This window comes from Musca autumnalis, unplaced genomic scaffold (genome assembly GCF_047663935.1).
Source record: "Musca autumnalis isolate F117 unplaced genomic scaffold, ASM4766393v1 scaffold_2, whole genome shotgun sequence".
NCBI classification, from domain to species: Eukaryota; Metazoa; Arthropoda; class Insecta; order Diptera; family Muscidae; genus Musca; species Musca autumnalis.
Genome location: NW_027411755.1, coordinates 23,777,108 through 23,804,963, shown reverse-complemented (window position 1 = coordinate 23,804,963; position 27,856 = coordinate 23,777,108). Strand labels below are relative to the sequence as shown.

General features: G+C 40.1%; 1 protein-coding gene across 4 annotated transcripts in view; it reads left to right on the top strand.

The window, feature by feature from the left end:
* DIP-theta (Dpr-interacting protein theta) overlaps positions 1-27,856 on the top strand; it is a 328,764-nt gene that overhangs the window by 252,616 nt on the left and 48,292 nt on the right. The window lies entirely within an intron of this gene.

Sequence of the window (27,856 nt, the reverse complement as noted above, 5' to 3'; positions counted from 1 at the left end):
TAGAAGACCTCCATGGGGTCTTCTATAGAATATAAAGCCCCGGTTTTGGTATAGTACAGAAGACCTCAATAGGGGTCTACTATAGAATAGAAGACCTCAATATGGGTCTACTATAGAATAGAAGACCTCAATATGGGTCTACTATAGAATAGAAGACCTACGTAGGGGTCTTCTATAGAATAGAAGACCTACGTAGGGGTCTTCTATAGAATAGAAGACCTCCGTAGGGGTTTTCTATAGAATAGAAGACCTCCGTAGGGGTCTTCTATAGAATAGAAGACCTCCGTAGGGGTCTTCTATAGAATAGAAGACCTCCGTAGGGGTCTTCTATAGAATAGAAGACCTCCGTAGGGGTCTTCTATAGAATATAAGACCTCCGTAGGGGTCTTCTATAGAATAGAAGACATCCGTAGGGGTCTTCTATAGAATAGAAGACCTCCGTAGGGGTCTTCTATAGAATAGAAGACCTCCGTAGGGATCTTCTATAGAATAGAAGACCTCCTATAGAATAGAAGACCTCCGTAGGGGTCTTCTATAGAATAGAAGACCTCCGTAGGGGTCTTCTATAGAATAGAAGACCTCCGTATGGTCTTCTATAGAATAGAAGACCTCCGTAGAGGTCTTCTATAGAATAGAAGACCTCCGTAGGGGTCTTCTATAGAATAGAAGACCTCCGTAGGGATCTTCTATAGAATAGAAGACCCCCGTTGGGGTCTTCTATAGAATAGAAGACCTCCGTAGGGGTCTTCTATAGAATAGAAGACCTCCGTTGGGGTCTTCTATAGAACAGAAGACCTCCGTAGGGGTCTTCTATAGAATAGAAGACCTCCGTAGGTGTCTTCTATAGAATAGAAGACCTCCGTAGGGGTCTTCTATAGAATAGAAAACCTCCGTAGGGGTCTTCTATAGAATAGGAGACCTCCGTAGGGGTCTTCTATAGAATAGAAAACCTTCGTAGGGGGTGTTCTATAGAATAGAAGGCCTCAATATGGGTCTACTATAGAATAGAAGACTTCCGTAGGGGTCTACTATAGAATAGAAGACCTTTGTAGGGATCTTCTATAGAATAGAAGACCTACGTAGGGGTCTTCTATAGAATAGAAGACCTCCGTAGGGGTCTTCTATAGAATAGAAGACCTCCGTAGGGGTCTTCTATAGAATAGAAGACCTCCGTAGGGATCTTCTATAGAATAGAAGACCCCCGTTGGGGTCTTCTATAGAATAGAAGACCCCCGTTGGGGTCTTCTATAGAATAGAAGACCTCCGTTGGGGTCTTCTATAGAATAGAAGACCTCCGTTGGGGTCTTCTATAGAACAGAAGACCTGCGTAGTGGTCTTCTATAGAACAGAAGACCTCCGTAGGGGTCTTCTATAGAATAGAAGACCTCCGTAGGGGTCTTCTATAGAATAGAAAACCTTCGTAGGGGGTGTTCTATAGAATAGAAGACCTCCGTAGGGGTCTTCTATAGAATAGAAGGCCTCTGTAGGGGGTTTCTATAGTACAGAAGCACCGTATGGGTCTACTATAGAATAGAAGACTTCCGTATGTGTCTTCTATAGAATAGAAGACCTCCGTATGGGTCTACTATAGAATAGAAGACCTCCGTAGGGGTCTACTATAGAAGACCTCAATATGGGTCTACTATAGAATAGAAGACTTCCGTAGGGGTCTACTATAGAATAGAAGACCTTTGTAGGGATCTTCTATAGAATAGAAGACCTACGTAGGGGTCTTCTATAGAATAGAAGACCTCCGTAGGGGTCTTCTATAGAATAGAAGACCTCCGTAGGGGTCTTCTATAGAATAGAAGACCTCCGTAGGGGTCTTCTATAGAACAGAAGACCTCCGTAGGGGTCTTCTATAGAATAGAAGACCTCCGTATGGGTCTACTATAGAATAGAAGACCTCCGTAGGGGTCTACTATAGAAGACCTCAATATGGGTCTACTATAGAATAGAAGACTTCCGTAGGGGTCTACTATAGAATAGAAGACCTTTGTAGGGATCTTCTATAGAATAGAAGACCTACGTAGGGGTCTTCTATAGAATAGAAGACCTCCGTAGGGGTCTTCTATAGAATAGAAGACCTCCGTAGGGATCTTCTATAGAACAGAAGACCTCCGTAGGGGTCTTCTATAGAATAGGAGACCTCCGTAGGGGTCTTCTATAGAATAGAAAACCTTCGTAGGGGGTGTTCTATAGAATAGAAGGCCTCCGTAGGGGTCTTCTATAGAATAGAAGGCCTCCGTAGGGGTTTTCTATAGTACAGAAACACCGTATGGGTCTACTATAGAATAGAAGACCTCCGTATGTGTCTTCTATAGAATAGAAGACCTCCGTATGGGTCTACTATAGAATAGAAGACCTCCGTAGGGGTCTACTATAGAAGACCTCAATATGGGTCTACTATAGAATAGAAGACTTCCGTAGGGGTCTACTATAGAATAGAAGACCTTTGTAGGGATCTTCTATAGAATAGAAGACCTACGTAGGGGTCTTCTATAGAATAGAAGACCTCCGTAGGGGTCTTCTATAGAATAGAAGACCTCCGTAGGGGTCTTCTATAGAATAGAAGACCTCCGTAGGGGTCTTCTATAGAATAGAAGACCTCCGTAGGGGTCTTCTATAGAACAGAAGACCTCCGTAGGGGTCTTCTATAGAATAGAAGACCTCCGTATGGGTCTACTATAGAATAGAAGACCTCCGTAGGGGTCTACTATAGAAGACCTCAATATGGGACTACTATGGAATAGAAGACTTCCGTAGGGGTCTTCTATAGAATAGAAGACCTCCGTTGGGGTCTTCTATAGAACAGAAGACCTGCGTAGGGGTCTTCTATAGAACAGAAGACCTCCGTCTATAGAATAGAAGACCTCCGTAGGGGTGGTGAGGCAAATTCGATAATTGACATTACTCTTGCCTCAATATCAGTTGCTAGGAAAACAAGTCAGTGGGAAGTCTTAAGCGAGGAAACTTTAAGCGACCACCAATATATAACGATGGCAATAAAGCACGACACAACCCCTGATAATCCGCCTAGACCAAGATGGAATGTAAATAAAATGAACCCGGAAAAATGTAAAGAAAAAATAATGGAGTTAAGAGAAAGGTACGAAATGACCGAGCAAAGAGATGTAAATAGCAGAGTAAACGATCTCATCGACCTATTAACGGAGATATGTGATGCAGGCATGCCCAAAACAGCAGCTATTGGTATATCCAAAAAACCAGCCTATTGGTGGAACAACGAAATCGCAGAGCTACGGAAAAAGTGCCACAAAGCGAAGAGAACAGCTACCAGAAAGAAAGGCGACGCTGAAGCGATGGCAATATATAGACGAGCAAGAAGTGAACTGCGGACGGAAATAAAAGCGTCCAAGAAAAGATCATGGGAAGCATTGTGCGAAGAAATTGAAAATGATCCGTGGGGGCTCCCGTACAGGATTATTATGAAAAAGACTGGCAACAGAAAATGTATACCAGGTATACGGAACCCACAGTGGGCACGAACGATTGTAAACACACTGTTTCCAAAGAGTTTAGCGCCTCGTAAAACTATGTCTTTTGCCGAGACACAAAACGTCCAGTATTTTACCATAACTGAAATACAAAACTTTAGCCGTAAACTTAAAAAACGAAAAGCACCAGGTCCAGATGGAATACCAAACGAGGTCATTTCTCTAGTTGGAAGTTTATGGCCGGAGCTCCTTTTACATTCCTTCAATATGTGTCTCCAGTTGGGTATTTTCCCAAAAATATGGAAAAAACAACAACTTGTGCTACTTCAAAAAAGCAATAAACCATTAAACAACCCGTCATCATACAGACCTCTCTGCATGTTAGATTCCTGCGGTAAACTCTTGGAGAAGTTACTCCTTAGCAGGCTTGAAGACGAAGTAAGCAAAAGTGGAGGATTCTCAAACATGCAGTTTGGCTTCATTAAGGGAATGTCAACAGTAGATGCCATAAGAGAAGTGGTGGAAACGTCAAAAAATACCATGGAACAAAAACGTTTCTGTGCGGTAATAACTCTAGATATCAAAAATGCGTTTAATTCTGCCGACTGGAATATAATACGACAAACATTGAAAGATCGAGAAATTCCTTCGTATTTAGTCAAAATGATTGACAGTTACCTCGATGACCGTATACTAATGTTTGACACAGATACCGGAGTTCAAAATTACAATATAACATCGGGAGTTCCACAAGGCTCCATATTAGGTCCATTCCTATGGAATCTGATGTATGACGGCCTTCTTAATCTGGGACTGCCTAAAGGCGCAAAATTAGTTGGGTACGCTGACGACGTGGCACTATTGGTTGACCAACCCACATCACCCCTAATAGAAATAGTGGCAAACGACTGCCTTTCAAGGATTGCGAGATGGCTGCAATCAAAAAGGCTATCCCTCGCTGCACACAAAACGGAAGCGATCCTAATCACGAGAAGGCGAACTTTCAATAACCCGAGGCTAATGGTTGATGGATATGAAGTACCAATTAGCAAAAATCTCAAGTATCTAGGAGTGTTTTTGGACTCGAAGCTGTCTTTCGAACATCACGTGAAGACAATAACAGAAAAAGCCCTAGCTACAGCAAGTAAATTAGTAAGAATAATGCCCAATTTGAAAGGACCGGGACCAACAACTAGAAGATTAATAACATCAGTAGCCTATGCTCAAGTGCAATACGCGGCACCGGTTATAAGCAATGCTATTGTGGATAGTAAAAAACTGACAAATACTATTGAAAAAGTTCACCGTGTATGCTCCTTGCGAGTCACATCGGCGTATCGAACGGTATCAACAGCAGCACTGTCGGTACTATCTGGTATACCACCATTAGTTTTACAATTTGAAGAAAGAAAATATATATATGATCATTGAAAATCTGAAGCCAGTTATCATACCAACAGAGAAATACAGCAAATTAAGGAGGAAGCTAGACGCATACTTCTTGAAAAGTGGCAAGAATCCTGGGTAAACAGTAGCAAAGGCAGACACACATATGAGATAATTCCCTGTATACAATCTTGGATAAACAGAAAGCACGGAGAAGTAAATTATTTCATAACGCAAGTATTGAGTGGACATGGAAATTTCGGTATTTATTTGCACAGGTTTCATATTAAAGGAAGCGAAATATGTGAAATATGCAACGAATACGAAGATACTGTGGAACATTCACTCCTCAAATGCAAGCATTGGGAAACCAAAAGAATTCTGCATGGAATATATCCCAATTCGAACGATAAAACAAAACATATAATAATTAAAATGCTGGAGTCGAAAGAAGAATGGAAAAAATATGCAATATACATACAAAATGTAATGATGGAGAAAAATCTGTACCAGAACAGACAAGAACCGAACCCCTAATCATGTTAGCAATATAGCATGGACGGGGGAGTAGATACATAAAAAGAACTGCAAATAGCAGCTAATGAGCCCCACCCCGAAGTAATGCGAAAGCGGTCCCGGGGTGGAAGCTCCAGTGTAGGACCACTATTGACAGTGCGCTATCATTACGTCCATTTAAAAAAAAAAAAAAAAAAAAAAAGGGGTCTTCTATAGAACAGAAGACCTCCGTAGGGGTCTTCTATAGAATAGGAGACCTCCGTAGGGGTCTTCTATAGAATAGAATACCTTCGTAGGGGGTGTTCTATAGAATAGAAGGCCTCCGTAGGGGTCTTCTATAGAATAGAAGGCCTCCGTAGGGGTTTTCTATAGTACAGAAACACCGTATGGGTCTACTATAGAATAGAAGACCTCCGTATGTGTCTTCTATAGAATAGAAGACCTCCGTATGGGTCTACTATAGAATAGAAGACCTCCGTAGGGGTCTACTATAGAAGACCTCAATATGGGTCTACTATAGAATAGAAGACTTCCGTAGGGGTCTACTATAGAATAGAAGACCTTTGTAGGGATCTTCTATAGAATAGAAGACCTACGTAGGGGTCTTCTATAGAATAGAAGACCTCCGTAGGGGTCTTCTATAGAATAGAAGACCTCCGTAGGGGTCTTCTATAGAATAGAAGACCTCCGTAGGGGTCTTCTATAGAATAGAAGACCTCCGTAGGGGTCTTCTATAGAATAGAAGACCTCCGTAGGGGTCTTCTATAGAATAGAAGACCTCCGTAGGGTCTTCTATAGAATAGAAGACCTCCGTAGGGGTCTTCTATAGAATAGAAGACCTCCGTAGGGGTCTTCTATAGAATAGAAGACCTCCGTAGGGGTCTTCTATAGAATAGAAGACCTCCGTAGGGGTCTTCTATACAACAGAAGACCTCCGTAGGGGTCTTCTATACAACAGAAGACCTCCGTAGGGGTCTTCTATAGAATAGGAGACCTCCGTAGGGGTCTTCTATAGAATAGAAAACCTTCGTAGGGGGTGTTCTATAGAATAGAAGGCCTCCGTAGGGGTCTTCTATAGAATAGAAGACCTCCGTTGGGGTCTTCTATAGAACAGAAGACCTCCGTAGGGGTCTTCTATAGTATAGAAGACCTCCGTAGGGGTCTTGTATAGAATAGAAAACCTCCGTAGGGGTCTTCTATAGAATAGAAGACCTCCGTAGGGGTCTTCTATAGAATAGAAAACCTCCGTAGGGGTCTTCTATAGAATAGAAGACCTCCGTAGGGGTCTTCTATAGAATAGAAAACCTCCGTAGGGGTCTTCTATAGAATAGAAGACCTCCGTAGGGGTCTTCTATAGAATAGAAGACCTCCGTAGGGGTCTTCTATAGGATAGAAAACCTTCGTAGGGGGTGTTCTATAGAATAGAAGGCCTCCGTAGGGGTCTTCTATAGAACAGAAGACCTCCGTAGGGGTCTTCTATAGAATAGAAAACCTTCGTAGGGGGTGTTCTATAGAATAGAAGGCCTCCGTAGGGGTCTTCTATAGAATAGAAGGCCTCCGTAGGGGTTTTCTATAGTACAGAAGCACCGTATGGGTCTACTATAGAATAGAAGACCTCCGTTGGGGTCTTCTATAGAACAGAAGACCTCCGTTGGGGTCTTCTATAGAACAGAAGACCTCCGTAGGGGTCTTCTATAGAATAGAAGACCTCCGTAGGGGTCTTCTATAGAATAGAAAACCTCCGTAGGGGTCTTCTATAGAATAGAAAACCTCCGTAGGGGTCTTCTATAGAATAGAAGACCTACGTAGGGGTCTTCTATAGAATAGAAAACCTCCGTAGGGGTCTTCTATAGAATAGAAGACCTCCGTAGGGGTCTTCTATAGAATAGAAGACCTCCGTAGGGGTCTTCTATAGAATAGAAAACCTTCGTAGGGGGTGTTCTATAGAATAGAAGGCCTCCGTAGGGGTCTTCTATAGAATAGAAGGCCTCCGTAGGGGGTTTCTATAGTACAGAAGCACCGTATGGGTCTACTATAGAATAGAAGACCTCCGTATGTGTCTTCTATAGAATAGAAGACCTCCGTATGGGTCTACTATAGAATAGAAGACCTCCGTAGGGGTCTACTATAGAAGACCTCAATATGGGTCTACTATAGAATAGAAGACTTCCGTAGGGGTCTACTATAGAATAGAAGACCTTTGTAGGGATCTTCTATAGAATAGAAGACCTACGTAGGGGTCTTCTATAGAATAGAAGACCTCCGTAGGGGTCTTCTATAGAATAGAAAACCTCCGTAGGGGTCTTCTATAGAACAGAAGACCTCCGTAGGGGTCTTCTATAAAATAGGAGACCTCCGTAGGGGTCTTCTATAGATTAGAAAACCTTCGTAGGGGGTGTTCTATAGAATAGAAGGCCTCCGTAGGGGTCTTCTATAGAATAGAAGGCCTCCGTAGGGGTTTTCTATAGTACAGAAGCACCGTATGGGTCTACTATAGAATAGAAGACCTCCGTAGGGGTCTTCTATAGAATAGAAGACCTCCGTAGGGGTCTTCTATAGAATAGAAAACCTCCGTAGGGGTCTTCTATAGAATAGAAGACCTCCGTAGGGGTCTTCTATAGAATAGAAAACCTCCGTAGGGGTCTTCTATACAATAGAAGACCTCCGTAGGGGTCTTCTATAGAATAGAAAACCTCCGTAGGGGTCTTCTATAGAACAGAAGACCTCCGTAGGGGTCTTCTATAGAATAGGAGACCTCCGTAGGGGTCTTCTATAGAATAGAAAACCTTCGTAGGGGGTGTTCTATAGAATAGAAGGCCTCCGTAGGGGTCTTCTATAGAATAGAAGGCCTCCGTAGGGGTTTTCTATAGTACAGAAGCACCGTATGGGTCTACTATAGAATAGAAGACCTCCGTAGGGGTCTACTATAGAAGACCTCAATATGGGTCTACTATAGAATAGAAGACTTCCGTAGGGGTCTACTATAGAATAGAAGACCTTTGTAGGGATCTTCTATAGAATAGAAGACCTACGTAGGGGTCTTCTATAGAATAGAAGACCTCCGTACGGGTCTTCTATAGAATAGAAGACCTCCGTAGGGATCTTCCATAGAATAGAAGACCCCCGTTGGGGTCTTCTATAGAATAGAAGACCTCCGTTGGGGTCTTCTATAGAATAGAAGACCTCCGTTGGGGTCTTCTATAGAACAGAATACCTCCTTAGGGGTCTTCTATAGAATAGAAGACCTCCGTAGGGATCTTCTATAAAATTGAAGACCTCTGTAGGGGTCTTCTATAGAATAGAAGACCTCCGTAGGTGTCTTCTATAGAATAGAATACCTCCGTAGGGGTCTTCTATAGAATAGAAGACCTCCGTAGGGGTCTTCTATAGAATAGAAAACCTCCGTAGGGGTCTTCTATAGAATAGAAGACCTCCGTAGGGGTCTTCTATAGAATAGAAGACCTCCGTAGGGGTCTTCTATAGAATAGAAGACCTCCGTAGGGGTCTTCTATAGAATAGAGGACCTCCGTAGGGGTCTTCTATAGAACAGAAGACCTCCGTAGGGGTCATCTATAGAATAGGAGACCTCCGTAGGGGTCTTCTATAGAATAGAAAACCTTCGTAAGGGGTGTTCTATAGAATAGAAGGCCTCCGTAGGGGTAGAATATAGGGCCTCAGTTTGGGTATTCTATAGAATAGAAGGCCTCCGTAGGGGTCTTCTATAGAATAGAAGGCCTCCGTAGGGGTTTTCTATAGTACAGAAGCACCGTATGGGTCTACTATAGAATAGAAGACCTCCGTATGTGTCTTCTATAGAATAGAAGACCTCCGTAGGTGTCTTCTATAGAATAGAAGACCTCCGTAGGTGTCTTCTATAGAATAGAAGACCTCCGTAGGTGTCTTCTATAGAATATAAGACCTCCGTAGGTGTCTTCTATAGAATAGAAGACCTCCGTAGGTGTCTTCTATAGAATAGAAGACCTCCGTAGGTGTCTTCTATAGAATAGAAGACCTCCGTAGGTGTCTTCTATAGAATAGAAGACCTCCGTAGGTGTCTTCTATAGAATAGAAGACCTCCGTAGGTGTCTCCTATAGAATAGAAGACCTCCGTAGGTGTCTTCTATAGAATAGAAGACCTCCGTAGGTGTCTTCTATAGAATAGAAGACCTCCGTAGGTGTCTTCTGTAGAATAGAAGACCTCCGTAGGGGTCTTCTATAGAACAGAAGACCACCGTAGGGGTCTTCTATAGAATAGAAGACCTCCGCAGGTGTCTTCTATAGAATAGAAGACCTCCATATGGGTCTTCTATAGAGTAGAAGACCTCCGTTTTTTTTTTTCAATTTCAATTTCTTTATTGATGTGTATAAAAAAGTTACAAATTATTATGTCCCGCGAAGCTTTGGGCTTGTCTGCGGGATTAATTTCAATGTAAGTGTGTACATACTTTATACTATACAGTTATACAATTCAGTTCAGTTGTAATTATATTATTTTCAATATATAATTATTTAAATAAGAGAAAAATCAATACATTATTGTGAATTTATGAAATGTGTTTTGTACAATTTTTTTTCTTTTCAATTTGTTTCTTATATTTAGCAACTCCAGTGGTAGTTCATTCAGTGTTTTTGGTAAGCTCACTGCCAGGGCACGCCTTCCATACTCATTTCTAAATTTAGGAATATAGTATCTTCTTTCGGCTCGTCTTCTTGTATTTTGGACATGATGGATGTGTTGTAGTAAATCGGTGTCTTCAGAAAATTCGTTTAGTATTGTGATTTTGTAAAGACTTGTGATGTTTAAAATGTGTAGATTCCTGTAGTGTGTGTTATGTTCTGATTGATTTTCTTGCGGTATTGCTGATACTTCGTTATTGAGAGTGGTTGTTATTAGATTTGAAGGTTGATTACTTCCGGTTACGGCTTGGTACAAATCTCTTTTACGTAACAATTTGTGTAGAGTTTTTACCACACTGTTTTGTGCGTTCCCCCAAGCAGTTATACCATGTCTCAAATACGACTCAGCAAGCGAAAAATAAGCTTGCCTTACAACATAGTATGAGGCACAATTGCTCAAATGATAGATTGCAAATGAAGACTTTCGTAATTTCTTCCTAACACTTTCAATGTGAGGTTTCCATGTAAAATGACTATCAAGAAGAACGCCAAGATATTTATATTGCCCTACAACTTCAATTTTTGTTGTGCATATTTCCATGTCTTCGTTGGAATTGGGATTTGTATGTAGACATTCGTAATTATGAAATGTTATAGTTAGTTCTCTTTGAGGAAAGTGTTTGGGTCTAAAATACATTAGTTTCGTTTTATTCGCGTTGATGACTAAGCCATTGTCATGGCACCATTTAGTCACTAAGTTCATCTCAGTTTGCATTCTTAATTCGGCCATTTGTAAGGATTTGTCAGCTACTATTAGCGTGGTATCATCGGCATATGTAAATGTTGTGCTATCGTTCAAGTATTTCACCACGTCATTGGCATAAATAATGAACAGTATGGGACCAAGTTTGGAGCCCTGTGGAACTCCATACTCAGACTTGTATGCTCTACTTGTATGGTCACCTACCCTTACTTTGAAACTACGGCAGCTTAGGTTCTCGAACCATTTTAAACAGTGTCCTCGTATTCCATTCTTTTCCAGAATATCCAGTAATTTTTTATGTGACAACGTATCAAAAGCCTTGCTGAAGTCAATAAACATCGCAATGCAGTGTTTTTGTTCGCAAAGGTTTTGGTTTATTACATTAGCAAACTGTCCCAGTAGTTGATTAATGTTTTTCCCTTTTTGGAAGCCATATTGATTTTTGTTGATGATTTTATATTTTGTTATGAAGGTGTTTAATCTCCGTGTAATGATTTCTTCTAATACCTTTTCTATAATTGGCAATATAGATATAGGTCTGTAATTTTCATATGCTGACTTGATGCCATTTTTGTATATGGGACGTATTATAGAAATTTTCAACAAATCTGGGATAATACCTTCTGTCATACTCCTGTTTATGAGATCCGTTAGAATTGGTGTAATATGTTCTATATTGTTTTTGAGGTCGATTGCTCTTATACAATCAACTCCAGCACTTTTCCTTGTGTTTATGTTTTTAATGATGTTTTCAACTTCCTCGACAGTAGTCTCCTCAAGGTACATTGTGTTTGGAAGGTTTGTTTGTATAGCTGGCAGAGTTTTCCTCTCACACATATGTACAATACTTTCAACGTTTCTTTTGAATTGTTGTGATAGTGATATCTGATGTGTTCTGGTTCGCGAAGTTGGTTTTGATGGTTTCGTCGATATTTGCGGTTTTTTTACCTATGATTTGGTTTATGGTTTTCCACGTCTGCCGCATATCGCTTCTATTATTCACGAATTCTCTGTAATAATAACGGTTTTTGGCAAATTGTATTATTTTATTAAGTTGATTGTTGAATGTTTTGTATATTTTTTCGTTGACTGAGTTTCTGTTTTTGCGATATGTTTTATATAGGATATCTCTGATGTTGCAGCTGTAGTAGGTGTCTTCTATAGAATAGAAGACCTCCGCAGGTGCCTTCTATAGAATAGAAGACCTCCGCAGGTGTCTTCTATAGAATAGAAGACCTCCGTAGGTGTCTTCTATAGAATAGAAGACCTCCGTAGGTGTCTTCTATAGAATAGAAGACCTCCGTAGGGGTCTTCTATAGAATAGAAGACCTCATTAGGGGTCTCCTATAGAATAGAAGACCTCCGTAGGGGTCTTCTATAGCATAGTAGACCTCCGTAGGGGTCTTCTATAACATAGAAGACCTTCGTAGGGGTCTTCTATAGAATAGAAGACCTCCGTAGGTGTCTTCTGTAGAATAGAAGACCTCCGTAGGGGTCTTCTATAGAACAGAAGACCACCGTAGGAGTCTTCTATAGAATAGAAGACCTCCGCAGGTGTCTTCTATAGAATAGAAGACCTCCATATGGGTCTTCTATAGAGTAGAAGACCTCCGTAGGTGTCTTCTATAGAATAGAAGACCTCCGTAGGGATCTTCTATAGAATAGAAGACCTCCGTAGGGTTCTTCTATAGACCTCCGTAGGGGTCTTCTATAGAATAGAAGACCTCCGCAGGTGTCTTCTATAGAATAGAAGACCTCCGTAGGTGTCTTCTATAGAATAGAAGACCTCCGTAGGTGTCTTCTATAAAATAGAAGACCTCCGTAGGTGTCTTCTATAGAATAGAAGACCTCATTAGGGGTCTCCTATAGAATAGAAGACCTCCGTAGGGGTCTTCTATAGAATAGAAGACCTCCGTAGGGGTCTTCTATAGAATAGAAGACCTCATTAGGGGTCTCCTATAGAATAGAAGACCTCCGTAGGGGTCTTCTATAGAATAGAAGACCTCATTAGGGGTCTCCTATAGAATAGAAGACCTCCGTAGGGGTCTTCTATAGAATAGAAGACCTCCGTAGGGGTCTTCTATAGAATAGAAGACCTCATTAGGGGTCTCCTATAGAATAGAAGACCTCCGTAGGGGTCTTCTATAGAATAGAAGACCTCATTAGGGGTCTCCTATAGAATAGAAGACCTCCGTAGGGGTCTTCTATAGAATAGAAGACCTCCGTTGGGGTCTTCTATAGAATAGAAGACCTCCGTTGGGGTCTTCTATAGCATAGAAGACCTCCGTAGGGGTCTTCTATAACATAGAAGACCTCCGTAGGGGTCTTCTATAGAATAGAAGACCTCATTAGGGGTCTCCTATAGAATAGAAGACCTCCGTTGGGGTCTTCTATAGAATAGAAGACCTCCGTTGGGGTCTTCTATAGCATAGAAGACCTCCGTAGGGGTCTTCTATAACATAGAAGACCTCCGTAGGGGTCTTCTATAGAATAGAAGACCTCCGTAGGGATCTTCTATAGAACTCCGTAGGTGTCTTCTATAGAATAGAAGACCTCCGCAGGTGTCTTATATAGAATAGAAGACCTCCGTAGGTGTCTTCTATAGAATAGAAGACCTCCGTAGGTGTCTTCTATAGAATAGAAGACCTCCGTAGGTGTCTTCTATAGAATAGAAGACCTCCGTAGGTGTCTTCTATAGAATAGAAGACCTCCGTAGGTGTCTTCTATGGAATAGGGGGTCCTAGGGGTCTTCTATAGAATAGAAGACCTCATTAGGGGTCTCCTATAGAATAGAAGACCTCCGTAGGGGTCTTCTATAGAATAGAAGACCTCCGTAGGGGTCTTCTATAGAATAGAAGACCTCCGTAGGGGTCTTCTATAGAATAGAAGACCTCCGTAGGTGTCTTCTATAGAATAGAAGACCTCCGTAGGTGTCTTCTATAGAATAGAAGACCTCCGTAGGGGTCTTCTATAGAATAGAAGACCTCATTAGGGGTCTCCTATAGAATAGAAGACCTCCGTAGGGGTCTTCTATAGAATAGAAGACCTCCGTAGGGGTCTTCTATAGAATAGAAGACCTCATTAGGGGTCTCCTATAGAATAGAAGACCTCCGTAGGGGTCTTCTATAGAATAGAAGACCTCCGTAGGGGTCTCCTATAGAATAGAAGACCTCCGTAGGGGTCTTCTATAGAATAGAAGACCTCCGTAGGGGTCTTCTATAGAATAGAAGACCTCATTAAGGGTCTCCTATAAATAGAAGACCTCCGTTGGGGTCTTCTATAGAATAGAAGACCTCCGTTGGGGTCTTCTATAGCATAGAAGACCTCCGTAGGGGTCTTCTATAACATAGAAGACCTCCGTAGGGGTCTTCTATAGAATAGAAGACCTCATTAGGGGTCTCCTATAGAATAGAAGACCTCCGTAGGGGTCTTCTATAGAATAGAAGACCTCCGTAGGGGTCTTCTATAGAATAGAAGACCTCATTAGGGGTCTCCTATAGAATAGAAGACCTCCGTAGGGGTCTTCTATAGAATAGAAGACCTCATTAGGGGTCTCCTATAGAATAGAAGACCTCCGTAGGGGTCTTCTATAGAATAGAAGACCTCCGTAGGGGTCTCCTATAGAATAGAAGACCTCCGTTGGGGTCTTCTATAGAATAGAAGACCTCCGTTGGGGTCTTCTATAGCATAGAAGACCTCCGTAGGTGTCTTCTATAGAATAGAAGACCTCCGTAGGGGTCTTCTATAGAATAGAAGACCTCATTAGGGGTCTCCTATAGAATAGAAGACCTCCGTAGGGGTCTTCTATAGAATAGAAGACCTCCGTAGGGGTCTTCTATAGAATAGAAGACCTCATTAGGGGTCTCCTATAGAATAGAAGACCTCCGTAGGGGTCTTCTATAGAATAGAAGACCTCCTATAGAATAGAAGACCTCCGTAGGGGTCTTCTATAGAATAGAAGACCTCCGTAGGGGTCTTCTATAGAATAGAAGACCTCATTAGGGGTCTCCTATAGAATAGAAGACCTCATTAGGGGTCTCCTATAGAATAGAAGACCTCATTAGGGGTCTCCTATAGAATAGAAGACCTCCGTTGGGGTCTTCTATAGAATAGAAGACCTCCGTTGGGGTCTTCTATAGAATAGAAGACCTCCGTAGGTGTCTTCTATAGAAAAGAAGACCTCCGTAGGTGTCTTCTATAGAATAGAAGACCTCCGTAGGGGTCTTCTATAGAATAGAAGACCTCATTAGGGGTCTTCTATAGAATAGAAGACCTCATTAGGGCTCTCCTATAGAATAGAAGACCTCCGTAGGGGTCTTCTATAGAATAGAAGACCTCCGTAGGGGTCTTCTATAGAATAGAAGACCTCATTAGGGGTCTCCTATAGAATAGAAGACCTCCGTTGGGGTCTTCTATAGAATAGAAGACCTCCGTTGGGGTCTTCTATAGCACAGAAGACCTCCGTAGGGGTCTTCTATAGAATAGAAGACCTCCGTAGGGATCTTCTATAGACCTCCGTAGGTGTCTTCTATAGAATAGAAGACCTCCGCAGGTGTCTTCTATAGAATAGAAGACCTCCGTAGGTGTCTTCTATAGAATAGAAGACCTCCGTAGGGGTCTTCTATAGAATAGAAGACCTCCGTAGGGGTCTTCTATAGAATAGAAGACCTCATTAGGGGTCTCCTATAGAATAGAAGACCTCCGTAGGGGTCTTCTATAGAATAGAAGACCTCCGTAGGGGTCTTCTATAGAATAGAAGACCTCATTAGGGGTCTCCTATAGAATAGAAGACCTCCGTTGGGGTCTTCTATAGAATAGAAGACCTCCGTTGGGGTCTTCTATAGCATAGAAGATCTCCGTAGGGGTCTTCTATAACATAGAAGACCTCCGTAGGGGTCTTCTATAGAATAAAAGACCTCCGTAGGGATCTTCTATAGACCTCCGTAGGTGTCTTCTATAGAATAGAAGACCTCCGCAGGTGTCTTCTATAGAATAGAAGACCTCCGTAGGTGTCTTCTATAGAATAGAAGACCTCCGTAGGTGTCTTCTATAGAATAGAAGACCTCCGTAGGGGTCTTCTATAGAATAGAAGACCTCCGTAGGGGTCTTCTATAGAATAGAAGACCTCATTAGGGGTCTCCTATAGAATAGAAGACCTCCGTTGGGGTCTTCTATAGAATAGAAGACCTCCGTTGGGGTCTTCTATAGAATAGAAGACCTCCGTTGGGGTCTTCTATAGCATAGAAGACCTCCGTAGGGGTCTTCTATAACATAGAAGACCTCCGTAGGGGTCTTCTATAGAATAGAAGACCTCCGTAGGGATCTTCTATAGACCTCCGTAGGTGTCTTCTATAGAATAGAAGACCTCCGCAGGTGTCTTCTATAGAATAGAAGACCTCCGTAGGGGTCTTCTATAGAATAGAAGACCTCCGTAGGGGTCTTCTATAGAATAGAAGACCTCCGTAGGGATCTTCTATAGAATACAAGACCTCCGTAGGGTTCTTCTATAGACCTCCGTAGGGGTCTTCTATAGAATAGAAGACCTCCGTGGGGTTTGAAAAAATCTTTAAGATCCACACAACTGGGTTTTGGAAAAAATAATAAAAACAAGTAAGCAAAAGCTATAGTCGGACAGGGCCAACCATACGATACCCTACACCACTACCCAGCGAATTAGAGAAATAACTTTTTTGAGTCTGCAACCTTATCACATTAAGTTTAAATAATAATATAATAATAGTTCCACAAACATCCCAGAAGTGACAGGGAGTGCACCACGATTCATATTACATCAATGATATGGGTCCTACTGTTTATTGCCGAGTCCGAAAGGCACGTCTGAAGACACCACCTGTAGAGAAGTTTTACGTGGCTGAAATACTCAGAAAATTTCGCCAACTTTACTGAGGGGTATTTTGCCATCGTTGGAAATTTGATGTTTGCTGGCTGGGATCGAACGCTCTACCTTCAGCGTGCAAGGCGGGTGTGCATACAATAGTACCACGGTGGCACCAATAAATAATTTTGCCAAGGACAATCAGTTTGGACCTAATTTTTTGCATATTTTAACATATTTGCATAAAATGAACATATGCAAAACCATATGCAAGACTTTGTGGCCTAAATATCCCACCGAATTGACTGAAATTTTGTATTAAGTCTTCGTTGGGGGTATACAATTTTCGACCTGAAATGTATCGGTATAGGTCTATGTCTTCATATAGCTCCCATAGAACCGTACCTCCGATATCCGGTATTTTGAAAGTTGTGGCCTCAAGATTCCACTGAAATGGCTGACATATTGTATTAAGTCTTCGTTGGAGGTAAAAAAACTTTCCACCTGAAATTTGTCGGTATAGGTCCATGTCTTCATATCTTCCCAAAGCCAGTACCTACCGATTTTCTGTACTTTGAAGGTTATGGTCTCAATATCCCTCCGAAATGGATAACATTTGGTATTAAGTCTACGTTGGGGATATTAAACTTTCCACTTGAAATTTGTCGGTATAGGTCTGGGCGTTCATATAGCTCCCATAGAACGATAGCTCCCCATTTTCGACATTTTGAAGATTGTGGCTCTGGTTACAGATTTCTCTATTTTATTGACTTGTCTGAAGTGAATTTCAAACAGAAAACATGTACACATAAACATTTTCGAAGATATTATTGAAATATATGTTGCTTACGAAAATATGTAAAATACATAAATTTTCCATATGCAAAAAATAATATTTGCATATGCATAATTTATACATTTTGCTTATTTTTACATATGTGATATATTTCGATTGGAATTTATTCAGAAGCCAAAAATATGCCCAGTCCCAATATTTGACAAAAATAGGCGTTGCATAAAATTCCGCTGTCTATATATCATTGAGCTAATATTAATCGGGGTGCACTCATTGATATGAGAGAAGGGTGCCTTGTCCCTACTGGGATGTTTGTAGACCAATTATATGTTATACATTTTTAATAAACATTCTTAACTTGGCAAATTGGCGTTGTTTAGCCCCTTCAGTTACATGTTTAAATTTTGGACAAATGGACAAGTAATACGCTAGGGCTCCACGCAATTTGCAAAAACTGGGAATTTCTCAGTCATGATAGGGACAATTTGTAGCATCGGAGGAAGATGTGGCTCTCTTCACAAAACTCATTATATACTAGGTAGTAGGCCCGTTATCAGGCAAACATATTATTGAAATTCTCATCAGAGGAAAGGTTAGTAGTTATTTTTCCATATGTAGGCTACTTTGCCGGTATATGCCCTCCAGGAATTCAAATATGGACCAAAAATAAAATGTTTTTATTTTGCATACAAAAGTTATGGTCCATTACACCCGCTAAATAATATCAGATCATCATCCAAATTTGTAGGCATCTTCTTCGACCTAAACCCCTACCTCGTGCAAAATATCGTGACTATTGAGCTATAATTGCGACCTCTAGTGTGCTTATGATTACACTACAAGCAAAAAATCTGATATATTAGGCTGTAACTCTGTTATCTGAACAGGTAAATCAACATAATTGGTATCAATGGAAAGGGCAAGAGGTGGCCTTCCAAATATATCTTTACGTGGGTGGAATGTGTCTTGCAGGAATAAAGATATAACCGGTATATTAAAAATTTTCACAATTTTCACACAAAAGTTTTGGTCCATTTGACCCTCTAAACATCATCCGATCACCATCTCAAATTGCAAGTATCTTCCTTGTCATATACTGCTACCTTGTTCGAATTTTTGCGGCGATCGGGCTATTATTGCGACCAACAGAGCAGCTACAAAATCGGATAATAATAATGTTTTTGGTCCATTTCACCCGCTAAATATTTCTCGATCATCACCAATAAGAATAGGGATCTATTCTGGCCTGAACCCGACCTCCATACAAAATTTCGTGACGATCGGTCCATAATTGCGGCCTGTGTTTACAATTTATAATGGACAGACGGACGGACTGACACACATCTCAAAATCGCTTTATCTCGTCGAGATATGAAGATTGGTATACCACATTGGGGGTCTCCGACGAATATTTCGCCAAAACAAACTTATAATACCCTTTCCACATTGTGGTGTAGGGTATAAAAAGCCTAACGGCTCCGCCACAATATGGAGGGTATAAAAATGGGTATTTAAAAAGCAAAATTTGAAAAAATCTTTAAAAAATGTACGGCTATGAGAGCCTTAAAAAAATATTAGAAAAAATCTAAAACGATCCTCATTTGGTTTTTATATAGAGTAAAATAAAAAAAATAAAAAATGGGTATTTAAAAATCTGAAGAAATTAAAAAAATCTACGTAATGAGTTTTGAAAAAAAAAATATTTAAAAAATGTACGGCTATGAAAAAAAAACTTAAAAAAATTATTAGAAAAAAATCTAGAACGATACTCAATTGGTTTTGAAAAAAAACATCATTAAAAAATCCACGTAAATAGGGTTTTGAAAAAAAATCTTGAAAAATGTATCTTAATGGGTTAAAAAAAATTTAAAAAAAGACTTTAAAAAATTAAAAAATGGGCTTAAAAAATTAAATTGGTTTTGAAAAAAATATCATAAAAAAACCACATAAATGGGTTTTGAAAACATCTTTAAGATCCACACAACTGGGTTTTGGAAAAAAATAATAAAAAAAATGTACGGCTATGAATATGTCTTGACAAGAATTTTAAAATGAGTTTTGAAAAAAAAAATCTTTAAAAATTCAACCTAAAAAGCTTTAATAAAATCCACGCAAATGGGATTTAAAAACAAATCTTAAAAAATATGGGTCTTGAAAAATATCTAAGAAGTCCAGCCTATACGCCTTGATAAAAATATTAAAAATTCGCGCTATAGACCTTAACGAAAAGCCTTAAAAATCCACGCAAATAAGGTCTGAAAAAAATCATTAAAAAATGCACGTTAATGGGTTTAAAAAACTTCTTAAAAAATTTATTAGAAAAAAAATCTAAAACGATCCTCAGTTGGTTTTGAAAAAAGCATTTAAAATCCACGTAAATAGGGTTTTGAAAAAAAATCATTAAAAATGCGGGTTTAAAAAAACATCTTAAAAAAAAGACTTTAAAAAATTTAAAAATGGGTTTAAAAAATGAAAACTCCATATTTGTTTTGAAAAAAAAAATTACATAAAAAATGCAGATAAATGGGTTTTGAAAAAATCTTTAAGATCCACACAACTAGGTTTTGGAAAAAATAATAAAAACAAAATTGTACGGCTATAATTAAGTCATGACAAGAATCTTAAAATGAGTTTTGAAAAAAATTCTTTAAAAATTCAACCTAAAAAGCTTTAAAAAATCTACGCAAATGGGATTTAAAAAAAATCTTTAACAAATATGGGTCTTGAAAAATATCTTAAAAGTCCAGCCTATACGCCTGATAAAAATATTAAAAATTCGCGCTATAGACCTTAACAAAAAATCAACGCCAAAAAAATCTCTTTTTGGAAAATCCTTAAATCCTGTAGAGACCTATAGGCCTATAAAAGACCCTTACAAACCTCCATAATACATAAACCAATATTCTTATTTTATTTGAAAATATAAATTTTGATATGAAGAGATTTTGTTCCAGTTACCTGCTTTAATTCAGACCATCGACTGAAGTCAAAAGATTTGCGACGTGGGGAATGTTATGATGAGCATTTATGAAAAGGTTCAAGCCAAAAATTTATTAAAACAGTGGTTTAAGATTCTTCTAGCAGGTCTATGAAATAACTTAGAAGGAATGATATGGCGGAGGATACATACATAGTAGATATATTTCCCATTAATAAATGCGAAGGAAATAGTGAGATGTTTCTCATATTTGAGACTACACACCGATTGATATTAACTCAATGATATGAGTCCTCCAATTGTGTAGAAGTTTTACATGTCTTAAATACTAGAAAAAAGTCACATGAAGGGAGTTGTTACCTTTGAAAAAACTTAGTTGTTGTCTTGAAAATCAAACCCGGACAAGGTGGTCGTGCTTACCATTGCATATGGGAATTTTATGTTTTGTTGAAAAAATGTCAAAGCTAAGAAATGCAACGTTATCCGCTATTACATTTCGATTATGAAAAAAAAAATTAAAGATCTTGTTGGTCTTACTTTACTTTATCGGCTTCATTTAGCATGCAAAAAGTTAATTCTCATTAATGCAGCATAGGTCTGTCTGTTAATGGTTTATAATTAATTTTATGATAGTTGCATTTTCAATTCCTCACATGCTGACTTTCAATTGAATTTTCCAAACTCATGGAATTGGAAAAAAGACTATTAATTTTTATCTATAACCTTAATCGACCAATATTAAATTCATTGGTGGTGGTTCTGGTGGTGGTCTTTTTAATAGAACACCAAGACGAATTATTCATAAATCAAATTGTAATAAAAGATGACCTCGGCCAGGCTCTTTGCTGCAACACACACGCTGGTAATTGTAAACTTTTTAACATTTTTTGTTTTTTTTTTTTTTTGTTATTGTTAAAGAGAGGTTGAGAGAGGCCTCACTTTCTGCTAGTGAAGTGTTCTTCACAAAGCGTTATTCATTGAAAACTATGTTTTTGCGCCAACACATACACCCATTGGCACGACCTTTCATCCATGGTATGAGGTCAAAGTTTTAAATGTTGCAGTTCGTGGATGCTACCAACAACCACATAACCAGCAATTGAATGCCGATTTTTTTTCGGTTATATTTTTTTGTTTTTATTTGCCATGTAAAATGCTACTCTATCTTTTTTTCATGACCAAAAAAATCGCTGTTGGTTTGAATAGTTTTTACAACTTCCTCTTATGCTTTTGTGAATTTTTATTGAAAACCTTCCAATATTTTTGTAACACATCCTGCATGCCCGGCAGACCCGGCCGGGCCCGACATGCATTGTTTGTCGTTGGTTGGGTTTTTTGTTTTGGCCCAATCGACAAAATGTCATAAATCATGGCAATTTCGATTTTCGCCAAACATTTTCTTCTTCACCCGGACTTTTACGATGGAGGTTTTCCTTCCAAATTCATCTTACCATAATGCAGAACAATGATTATGCTGCTCCTGCTGCAGCATCAGTACATTTAGTGTTTTTGTTTTGTGGCATACCACAAAATGATGGTGGCGCTGGTGCCATCATTTTATGCGTAATAAATTGCATTTTCCAGTTTCTTAGTAGGTTTTCCTCCTCCTTCTTTTTCTTTCGGTTCTCTTTTTTTATTAGTTTTCTCAGTTGATCAAGACAAAACGACAAAACGTTTTGTACGTCTGTTTGTAACTCCTCCCTGGATGTTGTTGAGTAGAGTGGCATCAGACATCCATACTCTCGAGGAGATTAAATCAAATGCGTTTGTTCCTCTATTACTACTTCTGGTACTTCTTCGTTTCTTCTTCTTTGTCTTCCTAGTGGCAAACAATGATTGTACATTTTTAGTGCCAGACAATATTTTGTAAGATGTCACAGAGTTCCTATGCAAAATTTGTTTGAAATCCAAGTGGTTTTTATGCAAAAATCCCATTCTCAATTCAAAACCCCTTCCCCATGTCAATCGTCTTCACTTGACTGCACCTCCCCCAGAGTATCATTGTCAGAGAGAGTGCAGCATTTCAATTCAAGTTGAAGATAAAAACTTTAATGCCTCAATTGTTGTAACTTCAACAATTGCAATTTTCAACAATGTTGTAATGTTGGAATCCCATTCCATTCATAACACACACAAAAAAAGAAGGAGAAGGGACAGAACAAAACGAAGACTAGTGTGTAAATGTCACTTGAAGGCTTACACCATAAAATACCCTTAAACCCTTGCCCAAGCAAGAAGCTCAAACCACTTCAGCCATCGATTGCATAAAAAAAACGAAAACGCATTCTAAATTGCCACAAAAATATAAAGTGTTGAAATTTTGTTCTTTTTTTGGGATTCCTTTTTTTGGAGATCCAATGAAAAACATAAAACTGCATACATAATACGGAATATAGCCACAATTGTAAATGATGATGATGGCAGTAGGAATCGATAAATGCAAATATTGTTGAGGTTTTTGCGAGGTAGTTATTGCTGAATTTTACGAAGAAAAAAATTGCAATTGAAAAACATTTATTGCAAATTTGAATTATAAATATAAGTGAAATATATAATTTGAAGGAACGGAAAAAATAGCTTAGATTTGATTAAACGCAAAGGTACTATATTAAACGGACCTTTAGGAGGTCTTCTATTCTATAGAAGACCCCTACGGAGATCTTCTATTCTATAGAAGACCCCTACGGAGATCTTCTATTCTATAGAAGACCCCTACGGAGATCTTCTATTCTATAGAAGACCCCTACGGAGATCTTCTATTCTATAGAAGACCCCTACGGAGATCTTCTATTCTATAGAAGACCCCTATGGAGGCCTTCTATTCTATAGAAGACCCATACGGAGGTCTTCTATTCTATAGAAGACCCCTACGGAGGTCATCTACTCTATAGAAGACCCCTACGGAGGTCTTCTATTCTATAGAGGTCTTCTATTTTATAGAAGACACCTACGGAGGTCTTCTACTCTATAGAAGACCCCTACGGAGGTCTTCTATTCTATGGAAGACCCCTAGGAAGGTCTACGAAGGTTTCTATATTCTATAGACCCCTACGAAGGTCTTCTATTCTTTAGAAGGCCCCTACGAAGGTCTTCTATTCTTTAGAAGGCCCCTATGGAGATCTTCTATTCTATAGAAGACCCTTACGGAGGTCTTCTATTCTATAGAAGGCCCCTACGGAGGTCTTCTATTCTATAGAAGACCCCTACGGAGGTCTTCTATTCTATAGAAGACCCCTACGGAGGTCTTCTATTCTATAGAAGACCCCTACGGAGGTCTTCTATTCTATAGAAGACCCCTGCGGAGGTCTTCTATTCTATAGAAGACGCCTACGGAGGTCTACTATTCTATAGAAGACGCCTACGGAGGTCTTATATTCTATAAAAGACCCCTACGGAGGTCTTCTATTCTATAGAAGACCCCTACGGAGGTCTTCTATTCTATAAAAGACCCCTACGGGGGTCTTCTATTCTATAGAAGACGCCTACGGAAGTCTTCTATTCTATAGAAGACCCCTACGGAGGTCTTCTATTCTATAGAAGAACCCTACGGAGGTCTTCTATTCTATAGGAGGCCCCTACGTAGGTCTTCTATTCTATAGAAGAATCCTACGGAAGTCTTCTATTCTATAGAAGACCCCTACGAAAGTCTTCTATTCTATAGAAGACCCCTATGGAGATCTTCTATTCTATAGAAGACCCCTACGGAGGTCTTCTATTCTATAGAAGACCCCTACGGATGTCTTCTATTCTATAGAAGACCCCTACGGAGGTCTTCTATTCTATAGAAGACCCCTACGGAGGTCTTCTATTCTATAGAAGACCCCTACGGAGGTCTTCTATTCTATAGAAGACCCCTACGGAGGTCTTCTATTCTATAGAAGACCCCTACGGAGGTCTTCTATTCTATAGAAAACCCCTACGGAGGTCTTCTATTCTATAGAAGACGCCTACGGAGGTCTTCTATTCTATAGAAGACGCCTACGGAGGTCTTCTGTTCTATAGAAGAGGCCTACGGAGGTCTTCTATTCTACAGAAGACCCCTGCGGAGGTCTTCTATTCTATAGAAGACGCCTACGGAGGTCTTCTATTCTATAGAAGACCCCTACGGAGGTCTTCTATTCTATAGAAGACCCCTACGGAGGTCTTCTGTTCCATAGAAGACGCCTACGGAAGTCTTCTATTCTATAGAGGACGCCTACGGAGGTCTTCTATTCTATGGAAGACCCCTACGGAGGTCTTTTATTCTAGAGAAGAACCCTATGGAGGTCTTCTATTCTATAGAAGACCCCTATGGAGGTCTTCTATTCTACGGAAGACCCGTAGGGAGGTTTTCTATTCTATAGAAGACCCCTTCTGAGGTCTTCTATTCTATAGAAGACCCTTACGGAGGTCTTCTATTCTATAGAAGACCCCTATGGAGGTCTTGTATTCTATAAAAGACCCCTACGGAGGTCTTCTATTCTATAGAAGACGCCTACGGAAGTCTTCTATTCTACAGAAGACCCCTGCGGAGGTCTTCTATTCTATAGAAGACGCCTACGGAGGTCTTCTATTCTATAGAAGACGTCTACGGAGGTCTTCTATTCTATAGAGGACGCCTTCGGAAGTCTTCTATTCTATGGAAGACGCCTACGGAGGTCTTCTATTCTATAGAAAACGCCTACGGAGGTCTTCTATTCTATAGAAGACGCCTACGGAGGTCTTCTATTCTATAGAGGACGCCTTCGGAAGTCTTCTATTCTATGGAAGACGCCTACGGAGGTCTTCTATTCTATAGAGGACGCCTTCGGAAGTCTTCTATTCTATGGAAGACCCCTACGGAGGTCTTATATTCTATAGAAGAACCCTATGGAGGTCTTCTATTCTATAGAAGACCCCTATGGAGGTCTTCTATTCTATAGAAGACCCCTACGGAGGTCTTCTATTCTATAGAAGACCCCTACGGAGGTCTTCTATTCCATAAAAGACCCCTACGGAGGTCTTCTATTCTATAGAATACGCCTACGGAAGTATTCTATTCTATAGAAGACCCCTACGGAGGTCTTCTATTCTACAGAAGACCCCTACGGAGGTCTTCTATTCTATAGAAGACCTTTACGGAAGTCTTCTATTCCATAGAAGACTCCTACGGAGGTCTTCTATTCTATAAAAGACCCCTACGGAGGTCTTCTATTCTATAGAAGACGCCTACGGAAGTCTTCTATTCTGTAGAAGACCCCTACGGAGGTCTTCTATTCTATAGAAGACCCCTATGGAGGTCTTCTATTCTATAGAAGACCCCTACGGAGGTCTTCTATTCTATAGAAGACCCCTACGGAGGTCTTCTATTCTATAGAAGACCCCTACGGAGGTCTTCTATTCTATAGAAGACCCCTACGGAGGTCTTCTATTCTATAGAAAACCCCTACGGAGGTCTTCTATTCTATAGAAGACGCCTACGGAGGTCTTCTATTCTATAGAAGACGCCTACGGAGGTCTTCTGTTCTATAGAAGAGGCCTACGGAGGTCTTCTATTCTACAGAAGACCCCTGCGGAGGTCTTCTATTCTATAGAAGACGCCTACGGAGGTCTTCTATTCTATAGAAGACCCCTACGGAGGTCTTCTATTCTATAGAAGACCCCTACGGAGGTCTTCTGTTCCATAGAAGACGCCTACGGAAGTCTTCTATTCTATGGAAGACGCCTACGGAGGTCTTCTATTCTATAGAAAACGCCTACGGAGGTCTTCTATTCTATAGAAGACGCCTACGGAGGTCTTCTATTCTATAGAGGACGCCTTCGGAAGTCTTCTATTCTATGGAAGACGCCTACGGAGGTCTTCTATTCTATAGAGGACGCCTTCGGAAGTCTTCTATTCTATGGAAGACCCCTACGGAGGTCTTATATTCTATAGAAGAACCCTATGGAGGTCTTCTATTCTATAGAAGACCCCTATGGAGGTCTTCTATTCTATAGAAGACCCCTACGGAGGTCTTCTATTCTATAGAAGACCCCTACGGAGGTCTTCTATTCCATAAAAGACCCCTACGGAGGTCTTCTATTCTATAGAATACGCCTACGGAAGTATTCTATTCTATAGAAGACCCCTACGGAGGTCTTCTATTCTACAGAAGACCCCTACGGAGGTCTTCTATTCTATAGAAGACCTTTACGGAAGTCTTCTATTCCATAGAAGACTCCTACGGAGGTCTTCTATTCTATAAAAGACCCCTACGGAGGTCTTCTATTCTATAGAAGACGCCTACGGAAGTCTTCTATTCTGTAGAAGACCCCTACGGAGGTCTTCTATTCTATAGAAGACCCCCACGGAGGTCTTCTATTCTATAGAAGACCCCCACGGAGGTCTTTATTCTATAGGGACCCCTACGGATGTCTTTTATTCTATAGGGACCCCTACCGAGGTCTCTTATTCTATAGAAGACCCCTACGGAGGTCTTCTATTCTTTAGAAGACCGCTACGGAGGTCTTCTATTCTATAGAAGACCCCTACGGAGGTCTTCTATTCTATAGAAACGCCTACGGGGTCTTCTATTTTAAAAAAGATCCCTACGGAGATGTTCTTCAGTTCTATAGAAGACCCCTACAGAAGACCTCTGTGGGGGTCTTTTATAGAATAGAAGACCACCGTTGGGGTCTTCTATAGAATAGAAGACCTCCGTAGGTGTTTCTAGAGAGATGGAAGACCTCCGTAGGGGTCTTCTATAGAATAGAAGGCCTCCGTAGGGGTCTTGTATAGAATAGAAGACCTCCGTAGGGGTCTTGTATAGAATAGAAGACATCCGTAGGGATCTTCTATAGAATAGAAGACCTCCGTAGGGGTCTTCTATAGAATAGAAGACCTCCTTAGGGGTCTTCCATATAATAGAAGACCTCCGTAGGGGTCTTCTACAGAATAGAAGAGCTCCGTAGGGGTCTTCTATAGAATAGATGACCTCCGTAGGGTTCTTCTATAGAATAGATGACCTCCGTAGGGGTCTTCTATAGAATAGATGACCTCCGTAGGGGTCTTCTATAGAATAGATGACCTCCGTAGGGGTCTTCTATAGAATAGAAGACATCCGTAGGGGTCTTCTATAGAATAGAAGACATCCGTAGGGGTCTTCTATAGAATAGAAGACATCCGTAGGGTAAGTTAAAACCTTAAAGTTCACTTTTCAATGAAACTAATCACCATTTACCCTATTGAAAAACTGGACACATTCATGCAATAATTACACCTACGGTCCAGATAACAAGCATCCTGCCTTATAACAATTCATCATTTATATTGATATTCATTGACCTGGAACCTGTAACAAAGTTTCGTTATTCGTTTATCTACCAATTACATTGTGTACAGCCCATAAATATTTTTTCAATACTTTGCTGACCAATATAAAAATTTCCTCCTCCTCAACATAATGATCTGATTGTTGATTTATGTGCCTCTACTTCGTTGTTGTTTTTTTTTATTTCCACAAGTGAGCGAGCGCTTCAATACAAATCGTTTCATTAGTAGGTCAGTGGCATAGCGAGTAAATGTCACTTTGGAAGCGAAGCACATAAT